At 43.6% G+C, this 14,144-nt stretch overlaps 12 non-coding genes across 12 annotated transcripts; all 12 read right to left on the minus strand.

Annotated features, from left to right (window-relative positions):
- Positions 1–247: 247 nt before the first annotated feature.
- Positions 248–330, minus strand: TRNAL-CAG (transfer RNA leucine (anticodon CAG)). The gene has a single exon. It is a non-coding gene; the product is annotated as a tRNA-Leu (tRNA).
- Positions 331–962: 632 nt separating this feature from the next.
- Positions 963–1,045, minus strand: TRNAL-UAG (transfer RNA leucine (anticodon UAG)). Its single transcript has one exon. It is a non-coding gene; the product is annotated as a tRNA-Leu (tRNA).
- Positions 1,046–2,069: 1,024 nt separating this feature from the next.
- TRNAL-AAG (transfer RNA leucine (anticodon AAG)) lies at positions 2,070–2,152 on the minus strand. Its single transcript has one exon. It is a non-coding gene; the product is annotated as a tRNA-Leu (tRNA).
- Positions 2,153–4,154: 2,002 nt separating this feature from the next.
- TRNAL-AAG (transfer RNA leucine (anticodon AAG)) lies at positions 4,155–4,237 on the minus strand. Its single transcript has one exon. It is a non-coding gene; the product is annotated as a tRNA-Leu (tRNA).
- Positions 4,238–4,423: 186 nt separating this feature from the next.
- TRNAL-CAG (transfer RNA leucine (anticodon CAG)) lies at positions 4,424–4,506 on the minus strand. The gene has a single exon. It is a non-coding gene; the product is annotated as a tRNA-Leu (tRNA).
- A 1,739-nt stretch (positions 4,507–6,245) lies between these two features.
- Positions 6,246–6,328, minus strand: TRNAL-AAG (transfer RNA leucine (anticodon AAG)). Its single transcript has one exon. It is a non-coding gene; the product is annotated as a tRNA-Leu (tRNA).
- Positions 6,329–6,514: 186 nt separating this feature from the next.
- Positions 6,515–6,597, minus strand: TRNAL-CAG (transfer RNA leucine (anticodon CAG)). Its single transcript has one exon. It is a non-coding gene; the product is annotated as a tRNA-Leu (tRNA).
- Positions 6,598–8,605: 2,008 nt separating this feature from the next.
- TRNAL-CAG (transfer RNA leucine (anticodon CAG)) lies at positions 8,606–8,688 on the minus strand. The gene has a single exon. It is a non-coding gene; the product is annotated as a tRNA-Leu (tRNA).
- Positions 8,689–9,320: 632 nt separating this feature from the next.
- On the minus strand, positions 9,321–9,403 carry TRNAL-UAG (transfer RNA leucine (anticodon UAG)). The gene has a single exon. It is a non-coding gene; the product is annotated as a tRNA-Leu (tRNA).
- Positions 9,404–11,410: 2,007 nt separating this feature from the next.
- On the minus strand, positions 11,411–11,493 carry TRNAL-UAG (transfer RNA leucine (anticodon UAG)). Its single transcript has one exon. It is a non-coding gene; the product is annotated as a tRNA-Leu (tRNA).
- Positions 11,494–12,517: 1,024 nt separating this feature from the next.
- TRNAL-AAG (transfer RNA leucine (anticodon AAG)) lies at positions 12,518–12,600 on the minus strand. Its single transcript has one exon. It is a non-coding gene; the product is annotated as a tRNA-Leu (tRNA).
- A 186-nt stretch (positions 12,601–12,786) lies between these two features.
- TRNAL-CAG (transfer RNA leucine (anticodon CAG)) lies at positions 12,787–12,869 on the minus strand. The gene has a single exon. It is a non-coding gene; the product is annotated as a tRNA-Leu (tRNA).
- Positions 12,870–14,144: the final 1,275 nt, after the last annotated feature.

Raw genomic sequence — 14,144 nt, forward strand, 5'->3', positions numbered from 1 at the left:
CACGCCTCCAGGAGAGACTGCGGCCTTAACGCAGCGCCTTAGACTACTCGGCCATCCTGACCCCATGATGCTTTTTCATCTAAAGGGTGAGAAAGATATTAGGAACCAAAAAATGCACAGAGCTTAGGCCAATAGTGGCTAGAGCAAGAAAAAAACTCACTGCACTCTTCCAAGAAGACAATCCTATAAGCCACTGCGAGGGAAATGATCATATTTCTCAAGAAAAAAATTAGAGTAAACACAGGACTGTCAGAAGTGGGATTTGAACCCACACCTCCAGAGGAGACTGCGACCTGAACGCAGCGCCTTAGACCACTCGGCCATCCTGACTTGCTTTCCCAGCATCTTCCAGAGGCCAGACAGCCATGCAGGTGAGGTACTGAAAAGGAATGCCCTCAATTTATTTATCCTATTATATGCACTTCCAACAGATCTTTGAACAATCTGTACAGAGCAGGACCTATGGAGAACTCTTTAGAACTTTGAGGCGAACAAAGAGAAAGTGCTATTCACCAGCCACTTGAACGGCTCAAAGCTGCTTTGAAATTGAGACAATAGCCACCTCTTGGCTGGCTAAAGCAATTTCAACAAGGGATCTCAAAGTCACAACATAGGGTGGAGTATGCAAATTTAAGCAGCCCCTGATCAAAGCCCTAAGGAAATTGCTGTAAGTGTGCTGGAGTCCAGTTGTCTACCAGATGCATGGCATTCTTCCAAATTTGCAGGGCCCGTCTGGCCAGGGCATACAAGAGCATGACTCTTCCAGATGACCTCTTACATGGGTCCTATGCTCATTTGGTAAGGATTGCGCTTTGTCAGCAAGACGTTATAGAACCTAAATATATGAGAAACCCCATCTCTCTTGACAAGAGGAGAACGGAATAACGTGCCAAGTGAAGACCAACAGATGCAACTTCCATCAGATGTTAACCAGATAAAGGAGATTAAATCTCCAAAAGGCATGTCAGAAGTGGGATTCGAACCCACGCCTCCAAAGGAGACTGTGGCCTAAACACAGCGCCTTAGACCTCTCGGCCATCCTGACAGTATAGGCTTTTAAGAAATGAATAAAAGTTACTCAGAAACGTCTACCTCCATGCAAGCCTGAAATAATTTAAACCTTCAAACACAAGTTGCAACTTTATGCACAGGACAATAAACACAGAAGAACACATACGAAAGCACTTTATTTCACAGGTATACAGTTTTCATGCTTTTAGAACACCACATACCTCTCACCAGCTATTTAGGGTCCTGTATCCGACTCACAACATTTCCTTGCCTGCGACCTCTCTCTCTACACAAACAACTACAGCACAGGAAGTAGGAAGGCAATAGGTGGGGCAGTTTATGCAAATTTATGCTGCCAATGTGCCTTGCAGATTCATGCAGGATTTCTAGATCCTTGCTGGATACAAGAGAGTAGGCCTTGTTCCAGATAAACTATCCCTAGCAGGGAAAGTCTGAGCACAGGCACTCTTTTGCTCTTTAGCCCCTGGCCTGGGACTCACCCTCACTTGCTGAGGCGTGAAATTCTGCATACCAACTTTGCACAGAAGGTATGTTTGTGGTTGTTTGGGGATGGGTGGGAGGTCAAGAGCAGGGAAAAGCAGGTCTCCTTCACTACTAGACTACTCTTCTATGCCTCCCTGCCGTTCACTCACTCTGTCTTTGTTTCATTCTGTCCTTCCACAACACTCCTTCTCACTCACTCGCTCTATCACTTGTATTTTTGCCCTTGCTCTGCATTCTATAGTGGAAACATCTCTTGATTGAAGCATCTGAAAATGACGTGACATAAAATTTAAAACCTCCTTATTGGAAACCTAAAACATCACAAGACTTAATGTAACCCATTTCTTTCATAAAAAAGATTTTTAAAGTACCCCACAAAAGAAATATAAAACACCACGAGTGCTAGAAGAATATTACATTAACGTTAAAGATAGAATAGGGCAAATGCATTTGCAGTTGAAACTGAAGTTTGGTACTTATTCAGATATTATTTACATTGCCAATTTTTAGCTGAGATTCTAAAGGAACTGAGAGAGAAAATGGAATTCAAGTTTTGTCAGAAGTGGGATTCGAACCCACGCCTCCAGGAGAGACTGCGGCCTTAACGCAGCGCCTTAGACCACTCGGCCATCCTGACCCCATGGTGCTTTTTCATCTAAAGGGTGAGAAAGATATTAGGAACCAAAAAATGCACAGAGCTTAGGCCAATAGTGGCTAGAGCAAGAAAAAAACTCACTGCACTCTTCCAAGAAGACAATCCTATAAGCCACTGCGAGGGAAATGATCATATTTCTCAAGAAAAAAATTAGAGTAAACACAGGACTGTCAGAAGTGGGATTTGAACCCACGCCTCCAGAGGAGACTGCGACCTGAACGCAGCGCCGTAGACCACTCGGCCATCCTGACTTGCTTTCCCAGCATCTTCCAGAGGCCAGACAGCCATGCAGGTGAGGTACTGAAAAGGAATGCCCTCAATTTATTTATCCTATTATATGCACTTCCAACAGATCTTTGAACAATCTGTACAGAGCAGGACCTATGGAGAACTCTTTAGAACTTTGAGGCAAACAAAGAGAAAGTGCTATTCACCAGCCACTTGAACGGCTCAAAGCTGCTTTGAAATTGAGACAATAGCCACCTCTTGGCTGGCTAAAGCAATTTCAACAAGGGATCTCAAAGTCACAACATAGGGTGGAGTATGCAAATTTAAGCAGCCCCTGATCAAAGCCCTGAGGAGATTGCTGTAAGTGTGCTGGAGTCCAGTTGTCTACCAGATGAATGGCATTCTTCCAAATTTACAGGGCCCGTCTGGCCAGGGCATACAAGAGCATGACTCTTCCAGATGACCTCTTACATGGGTCCTATGCTCATTTGGTAAGGATTGCGCTTTGTCAGCAAGACGTTATAGAACCTAAATATATGAGAAACCCCATCTCTCTTGACAAGAGGAGAACGGAATAACGTGCCAAGTGAAGACCAACAGATGCAACTTCCATCAGATGTTAACCTGATAAAGGAGATTAAATCTCCAAAAGGCATGTCAGAAGTGGGATTCGAACGCACGCCTCCAAAGGAGACTGTGGCCTAAACACAGCACCTTAGACCTCTCGGCCATCCTGACAGTATAGGCTTTTAATAAATGAATAAAAGTTACTCAGAAACGTCCATGCAAGCCTGAAATAATTTAAACCTTCAAACACAAGGTGCAACTTTATGCACAGGACAATAAACACAGAAGAACACATACGAAAGCACTTTATTTCACAGGTATACAGTTTTCATGCTTTTAGAACACCACATACCTCTCACCAGCTATTTAGGGTCCTGTATCCGACTCACAACATTTCCTTGCCTGCGACCTCTCTCTCTACACAAACAACTACAGCACAGGAAGTAGGAAGGCAATAGGTGGGGCAGTTTATGCAAATTTATGCTGCCAATGTGCCTTGCAGATTCATGCAGGATTTCTAGATCCTTGCTGGATACAAGAGAGTAGGCCTTGTTCCAGATAAACTATCCCTAGCAGGGAAAGTCTGAGCACAGGCACTCTTTTGCTCTTTAGCCCCTGGCCTGGGACTCACCCTCACTTGCTGAGGCATGAAATTCTGCATACCAACTTTGCACAGAAGGTATGTTTGTGGTTGTTTGGGGATGGGTGGGAGGTCAAGAGCAGGGAAAAGCAGGTCTCCTTCACTACTAGACTCCTCTTCTATGCCTCCCTGCCGTTCACTCACTCTGTCTTTGTTTCATTCTCTCCTTCCACAACACTCCTTCTCACTCATTCGCTCTATCACTTGTATTTTTGCCCTTGCTCTGCATTCTATAGTGGAAACATCTCTTGAATGAAGCATCTGAAAATGACGTGACATAAAATTTAAAACCTCCTTATTGGAAACCTAAAACATCACAAGACTTAATGTAACCCATTTCTTTCATAAAAAAGATTTTTAAAGTACCCCACAAAACAAATATAAAACACCACGAGTGCTAGAAGAATATTACATTAACGTTAAAGATAGAATAGGGCAAATGCATTTGCAGTTGAAACTGAAGTTTGGTACTTATTCAGATATTATTTACATTGCCAATTTTTAGCTGAGATTCTAAAGGAACTGAGAGAGAAAATGGAATTCAAGTTTTGTCAGAAGTGGGATTCGAACCCACGCCTCCAGGAGAGACTGCGGCCTTAACGCAGCGCCTTAGACCACTCGGCCATCCTGACCCCATGCTGCATTTTCATCTAAAGGGTGAGAAAGATATTAGGAACCAAAAAATGCACAGAGCTTAGGCCAATAGTGGCTAGAGCAAGAAAAAAACTCACTGCACTCTTCCAAGAAGACAATCCTATAAGCCACTGCGAGGGAAATGATCATATTTCTCAAGAAAAAAATTAGAGTAAACAGAGGACTGTCAGAAGTGGGATTTGAACCCACGCCTCCAGAGGAGACTGCGACCTGAACGCAGCGCCTTAGACCACTCGGCCATCCTGACTTGCTTTCCCAGCATCTTCCAGAGGCCAGACAGCCATGCAGGTGAGGTACTGAAAAGGAATGCCCTCAATTTATTTATCCTATTATATGCACTTCCAACAGATCTTTGAACAATCTGTACAGAGCAGGACCTATGGAGAACTCTTTAGAACTTTGAGGCGAACAAAGAGAAAGTGCTATTCACCAGCCACTTGAACGGCTCAAAGCTGCTTTGAAATTGAGACAATAGCCACCTCTTGGCTGGCTAAAGCAATTTCAACAAGGGATCTCAAAGTCACAACATAGGGTGGAGTATGCAAATTTAAGCAGCCCCTGATCAAAGCCCTGAGGAAATTGCTGTAAGTGTGCTGGAGTCCAGTTGTCTACCAGATGAATGGCATTCTTCCAAATTTGCTGGGCCCGTCTGGCCAGGGCATACAAGAGCATGACTCTTCCAGATGACCTCTTACATCGGTCCTATGCTCATTTGGTAAGGATTGCGCTTTGTCAGCAAGACGTTATAGAACCTAAATATATGAGAAACCCCATCTCTCTTGACAAGAGGAGAACGGAATAACGTGCCAAGTGAAGACCAACAGATGCAACTTCCATCAGATGTTAACCTGATAAAGGAGATTAAATCTCCAAAAGGCATGTCAGAAGTGGGATTCGAACCCCCGCCTCCAAAGGAGACTGTGGCCTAAACACAGCGCCTTAGACCTCTCGGCCATCCTGACAGTATATGCTTTTAAGAAATTAATAAAAGTTAATCAGAAACGTCTACCTCAATGCAAGCCTGAAATAATTTAAACCTTCAAACACAAGGTGCAACTTTATGCACAGGACAATAAACACAGAAGAACACATACGAAAGCACTTTATTTCACAGGTATACAGTTTTCATGCTTTTAGAACACCACATACCTCTCACCAGCTATTTAGGGTCCTGTATCCGACTCACAACATTTCCTTGCCTGCGACCTCTCTCTCTACACAAACAACTACAGCACAGGAAGTAGGACGGCAATAGGTGGAGCAGTTTATGCAAATTTATGCTGCCAATGTGCCTTGCAGATTCATGCAGGATTTCTAGATCCTTGCTGGATACAAGAGAGTAGGCCTTGTTCCAGATAAACTATCCCTAGCAGGGAAAGTCTGAGCACAGGCACTCTTTTGCTCTTTAGCCCCTGGCCTGGGACTCACCCTCACTTGCTGAGGCGTGAAATTCTGCATACCAACTTTGCACAGAAGGTATGTTTGTGGTTGTTTGGGGATGGGTGGGAGGTCAAGAGCAGGGAAAAGCAGGTCTCCTTCACTACTAGACTCCTCTTCTATGCCTCCCTGCCGTTCACTCACTCTGTCTTTGTTTCATTCTCTCCTTCCACAACACTCCTTCTCACTCACTCGCTCTATCACTTGTATTTTTGCCCTTGCTCTGCATTCTATAGTGGAAACATCTCTTGAATGATGCATCTGAAAATGACGTGACATAAAATTTAAAACCTCCTTATTGGAAACCTAAAACATCACAAGACTTAATGTAACCCATTTCTTTCATAAAAAAGATTTTTAAAGTACCCCACAAAACAAATATAAAACACCACGAGTGCTAGAAGAATATTACATTAACGTTAAAGATAGAATAGGGCAAATGCATTTGCAGTTGAAACTGAAGTTTGGTACTTATTCAGATATTATTTACATTGCCAATTTTTAGCTGAGATTCTAAAGGAACTGAGAGAGAAAATGGAATTCAAGTTTTGTCAGAAGTGGGATTCGAACCCACGCCTCCAGGAGAGACTGCGGCCTTAACGCAGCGCCTTAGACCACTCGGCCATCCTGACCCCATGCTGCTTTTTCATCTAAAGGGTGAGAAAGATATTAGGAACCAAAAAATGCACAGAGCTGAGGCCAATAGTGGCTAGAGCAAGAAAAAAACTCACTGCACTCTTCCAAGAAGACAATCCTATAAGCCACTGCGAGGGAAATGATCATATTTCTCAAGAAAATAATTAGAGTGAACACAGGACTGTCAGAAGTGGGATTTGAACCCACGCCTCCAGAGGAGACTGCGACCTGAACGCAGCGCCTTAGACCACTCGGCCATCCTGACTTGCTTTCCCAGCATCTTCCAGAGGCCAGACAGCCATGCAGGTGAGGTACTGAAAAGGAATGCCCTCAATTTATTTATCCTATTATATGCACTTCCAACAGATCTTTGAACAATCTGTACAGAGCAGGACCTATGGAGAACTCTTTAGAACTTTGAGGCGAACAAAGAGAAAGTGCTATTCACCAGCCACTTGAACGGCTAAAAGCTGCTTTGAAATTGAGACAATAGCCACCTCTTGGCTGGCTAAAGCAATTTCAACAAGGGATCTCAAAGTCACAACATAGGGTGGAGTATGCAAATTTAAGCAGCCCCTGATCAAAGCCCTAAGGAAATTGCTGTAAGTGTGCTGGAGTCCAGTTGTCTACCAGATGCATGGCATTCTTCCAAATTTGCAGGGCCCGTCTGGCCAGTGCATACAAGAGCATGACTATTCCAGATGACCTCTTACATGGGTCCTATGCTCATTTGGTAAGGATTGCGCTTTGTCAGCAAGACGTTATAGAACCTAAATATATGAGAAACCCCATCTCTCTTGACAAGAGGAGAACGGAATAACGTGCCAAGTGAAGACCAACAGATGCAACTTCCATCAGATGTTAACCTGATAAAGGAGATTAAATCTCCAAAAGGCATGTCAGAAGTGGGATTCGAACCCACGCCTCCAAAGGAGACTGTGGCCTACACACAGCGCCTTAGACCTCTCGGCCATGCTGACAGTATAGGCTTTTAAGAAATGAATAAAAGTTACTCAGAAACGTCTACCTCCATGCAAGCCTGAAATAATTTAAACCTTCAAACACAAGGTGCAACTTTATGCACAGGACAATAAACACAGAAGAACACATACGAAAGCACTTTATTTCACAGGTATACAGTTTTCATGCTTTTAGAACACCACATACCTCTCACCAGCTATTTAGGGTCCTGTATCCGACTCACAACATTTCCTTGCCTGCGACCTCTCTCTCTACACAAACAACTACAGCACAGGAAGTAGGAAGGCAATAGGTGGGGCAGTTTATGCAAATTTATGCTGCCAATGTGCCTTGCAGATTCATGCAGGATTTCTAGATCCTTGCTGGATACAAGAGAGTAGGCCTTGTTCCAGATAAACTATCCCTAGCAGGGAAAGTCTGAGCACAGGCACTCTTTTGCTCTTTAGCCCCTGGCCTGGGACTCACCCTCACTTGCTGAGGCATGAAATTCTGCATACCAACTTTGCACAGAAGGTATGTTTGTGGTTGTTTGGGGATGGGTGGGAGGTCAAGAGCAGGGAAAAGCAGGTCTCCTTCACTACTAGACTACTCTTCTATGCCTCTCTGCCGTTCACTCACTCTGTCTTTGTTTCATTCTCTCCTTCCACAACACTCCTTCTCACTCACTCGCTCTATCACTTGTATTTTTGCCCTTGCTCTGCATTCTATAGTGGAAACATCTCTTGAATGAAGCATCTGAAAATGACGTGACATAAAATTTAAAACCTCCTTATTGGAAACCTAAAACATCACAAGACTTAATGTAACCCATTTCTTTCATAAAAAAGATTTTTAAAGTACCCCACAAAACAAATATAAAACACCACGAGTGCTAGAAGAATATTACATTAACGTTAAAGATAGAATAGGGCAAATGCATTTGCAGTTGAAACTGAAGTTTGGTACTTATTCAGATATTATTTACATTGCCAATTTTTTGCTGAGATTCTAAAGGAACTGAGAGAGAAAATGGAATTCAAGTTTTGTCAGAAGTGGGATTCGAACCCACGCCTCCAGGAGAGACTGCGGCCTTAATGCAGCACCTTAGACCACTCGGCCATCCTGACCCCATGCTGCATTTTCATCTAAAGGGTGAGAAAGATATTAGGAACCAAAAAATGCACAGAGCTTAGGCCAATAGTGGCTTGAGCAAGAAAAAAACTCACTGCACTCTTCCAAGAAGACAATCCTATAAGCCACTGCGAGGGAAATGATCATATTTCTCAAGAAAAAAATTAGAGTAAACAGAGGACTGTCAGAAGTGGGATTTGAACCCACGCCTCCAGAGGAGACTGCGACCTGAACGCAGCGCCTTAGACCACTCGGCCATCCTGACTTGCTTTCCCAGCATCTTCCAGAGGCCAAACAGCAATGCAGGTGAGGTACTGAAAAGGAATGCCCTCAATTTATTTATCCTATTATATGCACTTCCAACAGATCTTTGAACAATCTGTACAGAGCAGGACCTATGGAGAACTCTTTAGAACTTTGAGGCGAACAAAGAGAAAGTGCTATTCACCAGCCACTTGAACGGCTCAAAGCTGCTTTGAAATTGAGACAATAGCCACCTCTTGGCTGGCTAAAGCAATTTCAACAAGGGATCTCAAAGTCACAACATAGGGTGGAGTATGCAAATTTAAGCAGCCCCTGATCAAAGCCCTGAGGAAATTGCTGTAAGTGTGCTGGAGTCCAGTTGTCTACCAGATGAATGGCATTCTTCCAAATTTGCTGGGCCCGTCTGGCCAGGGCATACAAGAGCATGACTCTTCCAGATGACCTCTTACATGGGTCCTATGCTCATTTGGTAAGGATTGCGCTTTGTCAGCAAGACGTTATAGAACCTAAATATATGAGAAACCCCATCTCTCTTGACAAGAGGAGAACGGAATAACGTGCCAAGTGAAGACCAACAGATGCAACTTCCATCAGATGTTAACCTGATAAAGGAGATTAAATCTCCAAAAGGCATGTCAGAAGTGGGATTCGAACCCACGCCTCCAAAGGAGACTGTGGCCTAAACACAGCGCCTTAGACCTCTCGGCCATCCTGACAGTATATGCTTTTAAGAAATGAATAAAAGTTACTCAGAAACGTCTACCTCAATGCAAGCCTGAAATAATTTAAACCTTCAAACACAAGGTGCAACTTTATGCACAGGACAATAAACACAGAAGAACACATACGAAAGCACTTTATTTCACAGGTATACAGTTTTCATGCTTTTAGAACACCACATACCTCTCACCAGCTATTTAGGGTCCTGTATCCGACTCACAACATTTCCTTGCCTGCGACCTCTCTCTCTACACAAACAACTACAGCACAGGAAGTAGGAAGGCAATAGGTGGGGCAGTTTATGCAAATTTATGCTGCCAATGTGCCTTGCAGATTCATGCAGGATTTCTAGATCCTTGCTGGATACAAGAGAGTAGGCCTTGTTCCAGATAAACTATCCCTAGCAGGGAAAGTCTGAGCACAGGCACTCTTTTGCTCTTTAGCCCCTGGCCTGGGACTCACCCTCACTTGCTGAGGCGTGAAATTCTGCATACCAACTTTGCACAAAAGGTATGTTTGTGGTTGTTTGGGAATGGGTGGGAGGTCAAGAGCAGGGAAAAGCAGGTCTCCTTCACTACTAGACTCCTCTTCTATGCCTCCCTGCCATTCACTCACTCTGTCTTTGTTTCATTCTCTCCTTCCACAACACTCCTTCTCACTCACTCGCTCTATCACTTGTATTTTTGCCCTTGCTCTGCATTCTATAGTGGAAACATCTCTTGAATGAAGCATCTGAAAATGACGTGACATAAAATTTAAAACCTCCTTATTGGAAACCTAAAACATCACAAGACTTAATGTAACCCATTTCTTTCATAAAAAAGATTTTTAAAGTACCCCACAAAAGAAATATAAAACACCACGAGTGCTAGAAGAATATAACATTAACGTTAAAGATAGAATAGGGCAAATGCATTTGCAGTTGAAACTGAAGTTTGGTACTTATTCAGATATTATTTACATTGCCAATTTTTAGCTGAGATTCTAAAGGAACTGAGAGAGAAAATGGAATTAAAGTTTTGTCAGAAGTGGGATTTGAACCAACGCCTCCAGGAGAGACTGCGGCCTTAACGCAGCGCCTTAGACCACTTGGCTATCCTGACCCCATGCTGCTTTTTCATCTAAAGGGTGAGAAAGATATTAGGAACCAAAAAATGCACAGAGCTTAGGCCAATAGTGGCTAGAGCAAGAAAAAAACTCACTGCACTCTTCCAAGAAGACAATCCTATAAGCCACTGCGAGGGAAATGATCATATTTCTCAAGAAAAAAATTAGAGTAAACAAAGGACTGTCAGAAGTGGGATTTGAACCCACGCCTCCAGAGGAGACTGTGACCTGAACGCAGCGCCTTAGACCACTCGGCCATCCTGACTTGCTTTCCCAGCATCTTCCAGAGGCCAGACAGCCATGCAGGTGAGGTACTGAAAAGGAATGCCCTCAATTTATTTATCCTAGCATTGCACTTCCAACAGATCTTTGAACAATCTGTACAGAGCAGGACCTATGGAGAACTCTTTAGAACTTTGAGGCAAACAAAGAGAAAGTGCTATTCACCAGCCACTTGAACGGCCCAAAGCTGCTTTGAAATTGAGACAATAGCCACCTCTTGGCTGGCTAAAGCAATTTCAACAAGGGATCTCAAAGTCACAACATAGGGTGGAGTATGCAAATTTAAGCAGCCCCTGATCAAAGCCCTGAGGAGATTGCTGTAAGTGTGCTGGAGTCCAGTTGTCTACCAGATGAATGGCATTCTTCCAAATTTGCAGGGCCCGTCTGGCCAGGGCATACAAGAGCATGACTCTTCCAGATGACCTCTTACATGGGTCCTATGCTCATTTGGTAAGGATTGCGCTTTGTCAGCAAGACGTTATAGAACCTAAATATATGAGAAACCCCATCTCTCTTGACAAGAGGAGAACGGAATAACGTGCCAAGTGAAGACCAACAGATGCAACTTCCATCAGATGTTAACCTGATAAAGGAGATTAAATCTCCAAAAGGCATGTCAGAAGTGGGATTCGAACCCACGCCTCCAAAGGAGACTGTGGCCTAAACACAGCGCCTTAGACCTCTCGGCCATCCTGACAGTATATGCTTTTAAGAAATTAATAAAAGTTACTCAGAAACGTCTACCTCAATGCAAGCCTGAAATAATTTAAACCTTCAAACACAAGGTGCAACTTTATGCACAGGACAATAAACACAGAAGAACACATACGAAAGCACTTTATTTCACAGGTATACAGTTTTCATGCTTTTAGAACACCACATACCTCTCACCAGCTATTTAGGGTCCTGTATCCGACTCACAACATTTCCTTGCCTGCGACCTCTCTCTCTACACAAACAACTACAGCACAGGAAGTAGGACGGCAATAGGTGGGGCAGTTTATGCAAATTTATGCTGCCAATGTGCCTTGCAGATTCATGCAGGATTTCTAGATCCTTGCTGGATACAAGAGAGTAGGCCTTGTTCCAGATAAACTATCCCTAGCAGGGAAAGTCTGAGCACAGGCACTCTTTTGCTCTTTAGCCCCTGGCCTGGGACTCACCCTCACTTGCTGAGGCGTGAAATTCTGCATACCAACTTTGCACAGAAGGTATGTTTGTGGTTGTTTGGGGATGGGTGGGAGGTCAAGAGCAGGGAAAAGCAGGTCTCCTTCACTACTAGACTCCTCTTCTATGCCTCCCTGCCGTTCACTCACTCTGTCTTTGTTTCATTCTCTCCTTCCACAACACTCCTTCTCACTCACTCGCTCTATCACTTGTATTTTTGCCCTTGCTCTGCATTCTATAGTGGAAACATCTCTTGAATGATGCATCTGAAAATGACGTGACATAAAATTTAAAACCTCCTTATTGGAAACCTAAAACATCACAAGACTTAATGTAACCCATTTCTTTCATAAAAAAGATTTTTAAAGTACCCCACAAAACAAATATAAAACACCACGAGTGCTAGAAGAATATTACATTAACGTTAAAGATAGAATAGGGCAAATGCATTTGCAGTTGAAACTGAAGTTTGGTACTTATTCAGATATTATTTACATTGCCAATTTTTAGCTGAGATTCTAAAGGAACTGAGAGAGAAAATGGAATTCAAGTTTTGTCAGAAGTGGGATTCGAACCCACGCCTCCAGGAGAGACTGTGGCCTTAACGCAGCGCCTTAGACCACTCGGCCATCCTGACCCCATGCTGCTTTTTCATCTAAAGGGTGAGAAAGATATTAGGAACCAAAAAATGCACAGAGCTGAGGCCAATAGTGGCTAGAGCAAGAAAAAAACTCACTGCACTCTTCCAAGAAGACAATCCTATAAGCCACTGCGAGGGAAATGATCATATTTCTCAAGAAAATAATTAGAGTAAACACAGGACTGTCAGAAGTGGGATTTGAACCCACGCCTCCAGAGGAGACTGCGACCTGAACGCAGCGCCTTAGACCACTCGGCCATCCTGACTTGCTTTCCCAGCATCTTCCAGAGGCCAGACAGCCATGCAGGTGAGGTACTGAAAAGGAATGCCCTCAATTTATTTATCCTATTATATGCACTTCCAACAGATCTTTGAACAATCTGTACAGAGCAGGACCTATGGAGAACTCTTTAGAACTTTGAGGCGAACAAAGAGAAAGTGCTATTCACCAGCCACTTGAACGGCTCAAAGCTGCTTTGAAATTGAGACAATAGCCACCTCTTGGCTGGCTAAAGCAATTTCAACAAGGGATCTCAAAGTCACAACATAGGGTGGAGTATGCAAATTTAAGCAGCCCCTGATCAAAGCCCTAAGGAAATTGCTGTAAGTGTGCTGGAGTCCAGTTGTCTACCAGATGCATGGCATTCTTCCAAATTTGCAGGGCCCGTCTGGCCAGGGCATACAAGAGCATGACTCTTCCAGATGACCTCTTACATGGGTCCTATGCTCATTTGGTAAGGATTGCGCTTTGTCAGCAAGACGTTATAGAACCTAAATATATGAGAAACCCCATCTCTCTTGACAAGAGGAGAACGGAATAACGTGCCAGGTGAAGACCAACAGATGCAACTTCCATCAGATGTTAACCTGATAAAGGAGATTAAATCTCCAAAAGGAATGTCAGAAGTGGAATTCGAACCCACGCCTCCAAAGGAGACTGTGGCCTAAACACAGCACCTTAGACCTCTCGGCCATCCTGACAGTATAGGCTTTTAAGAAATGAATAAAAGTTACTCAGAAACGTCTACCTCCCTGCAAGCCTGAAATAATTTAAACATTCAAACACAAGGTGCAACTTTATGCACAGGACAATAAACACAGAAGAACACATACGAAAGCACTTTATTTCACAGGTATACAGTTTTCATGCTTTTAGAACACCACATACCTCTCACCAGCTATTTAGGGTCCTGTATCCGACTCACAACATTTCCTTGCCTGCAACCTCTCTCTCTACACAAACAACTACAGCACAGGAAGTAGGAAGGTAATAGGTGGGGCAGTTTATGCAAATTTATGCTGCCAATGTGCCTTGCAGATTCATGCAGGATTTCTAGATCCTTGCTGGATACAAGAGAGTAGGCCTTGTTCCAGATAAACTATCCCTAGCAGGGAAAGTCTGAGCACAGGCACTCTTTTGCTCTTTAGCCCCTGGCCTGGGACTTACCCTCACTTGCTGAGGCGTGAAATTCTGCATACCAACTTTGCACAGAAGGTATGTTTGTGGTTGTTTGGGGATGGGTGGGAGGTCAAGAGCAGGG

This window comes from Triturus cristatus, chromosome 6 (genome assembly GCF_964204655.1).
Source record: "Triturus cristatus chromosome 6, aTriCri1.1, whole genome shotgun sequence".
Lineage (NCBI taxonomy): Eukaryota > Metazoa > Chordata > Amphibia > Caudata > Salamandridae > Triturus > Triturus cristatus.